The sequence below is a fragment of the Numida meleagris genome, chromosome 25, assembly GCF_002078875.1.
Source record: "Numida meleagris isolate 19003 breed g44 Domestic line chromosome 25, NumMel1.0, whole genome shotgun sequence".
In the NCBI taxonomy this organism is placed as follows: domain Eukaryota; kingdom Metazoa; phylum Chordata; class Aves; order Galliformes; family Numididae; genus Numida; species Numida meleagris.
The window spans coordinates 5,401,792-5,404,617 of NC_034433.1; the positions used below are offsets into that span (position 1 = coordinate 5,401,792).

General features: G+C 62.6%; 1 protein-coding gene across 4 annotated transcripts in view; it reads left to right on the forward strand.

Moving 5' to 3' along the window:
- LOC110388176 (plasma membrane calcium-transporting ATPase 4-like) overlaps positions 1,876-2,826 on the forward strand; it is a 33,934-nt gene continuing 32,983 nt past the window's right edge. For 3 of the 4 annotated variants that reach the window (XM_021377142.1, XM_021377143.1, XM_021377144.1), the window contains exon 1: positions 1,876-2,033. The gene's annotated coding sequence lies outside the window, so the exon portion shown is untranslated. Of the gene's footprint in view, positions 2,034-2,211; positions 2,273-2,826 lie in introns of those variants that run through there. The other variant, XM_021377138.1, reaches the window with a different exon arrangement.

A 2,826-nucleotide genomic window follows, 5' to 3' on the forward strand; every position in this document is an offset into this window, starting at 1 on the left:
CAGAGCCCAAAGGGGCTGCAAATACAACAGGTTCCCCGAGGCAGGAAGGCTGATTTCCTTTGCAGAGTCCAAATCCAGATGGTCAGAGATTCCTTCCAAGCTCAGAAAACCTGTTTTAAAAGGCCAGTATGTCTCAACAGCCATTCTGCATCCCATCCCGTTGGAAGCACTGCCCCTCAGCCTGATTTTCAAGCTGTTCTGCAGTCAGTCAGTGCAGCCCAGTGTGCTGACAGAGCTCAGGAATGGAGGATGTCTGAGTTTGCTTTGAGATACGAGGCTTGCTCCTGCTGTGGCACTGCCCAGATTTCATAGTAAGGAATAACCACATCCAACCTCTCAGGAAAAAGCAGCACTAAAGAAAACAGCAGTGACGAGCCCGGGCCCCTTTCCCCCACCCTGCTGCAGAGCATAGGAGCAGTTTGATGCCTTCCGTGTAAAGCTCCAACGAGACATTGCGTCTGTGCCTGACACTCTGCAGTCATTCTGCCAATTTCAGATAACTGTCCCTGCATTGCAACCCGGGGCGGCTGCAGGGTGCCTGGTGCTGCACGCAGCTGCACAATCTGCTCTGCAGCACGCACTGCCCTGAGAGCCCAGTGAAGAGACACAAGCACACAGAGAGGAATCCCTTTGCAATAGGCCCAGAGAGGAACCCCCCCAGGACTGCTCAGGAATGCAAAATTATCGAGGTGCCAGCCCGCAAGGCAGGGGGAAATGTTACAAGTGTTAAATTAGGGCTTGTGCATGCACAGATGTTACACTGGTTTGACTTGAACTGGGTTGCATGCCCAAACAACAGGATTAGTGCTGAGTTAAGGTTGCCTACACCCAGTGTTGCACCAGCATGATTGCTTCCATGCCATGTTACGCTTTCCTTACAGCCGCAGCATTTCAAGTGCTTCGGCTGACTTTCAATCCATACTTTTCCTTTTGCTTCTAAAATAAAAGGGGAGAGGGTTGGCTCTGCCTGGGCAAGGGCCTGTGATTCTTGCTGTGCAGCTCAAGGAGTGCCCATACCCCTCCTTTGGTGACACCACCACCCCACGCTGCAGGGACAGCAGTGGCTATGACCAACGAGTTGCAAGGTGGGGCACACCACCCCCCCGCACATGTCACCAACCACAGTGCCCACGAGGAACCCCGAGTACTGCTGCAGAGATGTCATGCCCCATGCTCAGAACACGGAGGACTTTTTGTGTGTGGGGGCACCCATCCTGTTTTGGGGTGACCACACTGCCTGGGGAGTGGGGGGGTCCCTGCTGCATACATCATGGGGAGCAACCTACACTGCCTGAGGGAGTTTGCACCACCCCTGCGGAGGCTGCAGCACAAGCAGAAGGGAGTACATAGATCTTGGGGGTGCATGCACTGCTCTGCACCCGCAGTGCCAGGGGGCGGTGCACACAGTGCTTGGGGGCGCACGCACTGCACTGCCCAAGGGAGGGATACGCAGTGCCCGGGGGTGCATGCACCATGCTGCCTTGCGGCTGCATCTCCTGGAGGTACACCTATACTGCTCGAGGCGGGGGGCATGCACGGACCACAGTGTTTAGAAGCGGTCGTCCAGTCTGCCCAACGGTGCGTGCACTGCTTGTGGCTGCTCCACGGGAGTGACACTGCACAGACACGCACCTCCCGGGGATACATCTGTGCTGCTCGAGGAGGGGGTATATCCGGGGAGGCCCACAATGTATGGAGGCACATGTACCAGCACCGGGGGTTCACCTGTACTTTTCGACGAGGGTACCTGGGGAGGAGATGCCCACGCACCTCTTGGGGGTACACCGATATCGCCCGATGAGGGCACCAGCCCCGCAGTGCCCGGGGGACAGGGCCCCGCCCGCCGCCTCCCGTCTCCCTTAAGCAGCGGACGGGGCGGGCCGCCACCTTAAGGCAGCCCCTCCCCCGGCAGGCCCGGCCCGGCGCGAGTTGCCATGACAAGCATTTTCTCCCGCTAGCTCCGCAGCCACCACCGCCCTCCTTATGGCCGACCGCGGGGGCTCCACCGACAGACGGGACGGGGTGCCACGCCGGTGAGTGCGGGACCGTGGTGGGGGGAGGTGGGGTTGGTTCCCGGGGTGCCCCTTCGGGTGGGGCGGGCGGAGGCGGCGGTGCCGTCCTCGAGGTTCCGTTGGGGAGGCCCCCGCGGAAGGAGCGCGCGGCTTTCGTCCTTCCCAACGCCGCAGCTGCTGCGGGGTCGTGTGTGTGTGTGTGTTGGGGAGGGGGGTGGAGGTGCGTCGGTTGGGAGGAACGCACAGGGCCGGTGCAGCAGGTGGGAGGGAGCGGGGTGGCTGGGGGCCCTCTTCCCTTCGGAATTTGAGGAGAGGGGGGCCGCACGCATCCCCCAGATTCGAGTGAATTGCGGAGAGTGGGGTGTGGGGGGGATGGCCGTGACACCCTGGGGCTGTGCGAACTTGGGGGGTCGGTGTGGAGCGGGGAGCGCTCTGGCTATAACCGCCGCCCGCCACTTGTTGCTGCCTTTGGGGAAGGGGGGAGCTGGGGGGGGGGGGGGGCTGCCGCGGCGTTCCCGCGTAGCAGAGCAGCGTGAGGGGGGGCGGGCACAGCTCGTGGATGCGGCCGGGGCCGGAGGGAAGGGCAGAGCAGCGCGGGCTGCGGGGCGGGAGCGCCTTGCGGCAGCCCGAGGACAGCGCCGAGAGGTGCCGCAGGGGCGGCTCCCCCTCACCCCGGGGCAGGAGCCGCTCCCCGCCTGTGGGGTCGTGGCTGCGGGCACGGCCTGGGCCGCGGGGCTGCACGGCCCCCCTCTTCCTGGTCGTTCTGGATGCGGGCGGGGGGAGACAACGGGTTATTGTCCTCTTATCTCCGGAG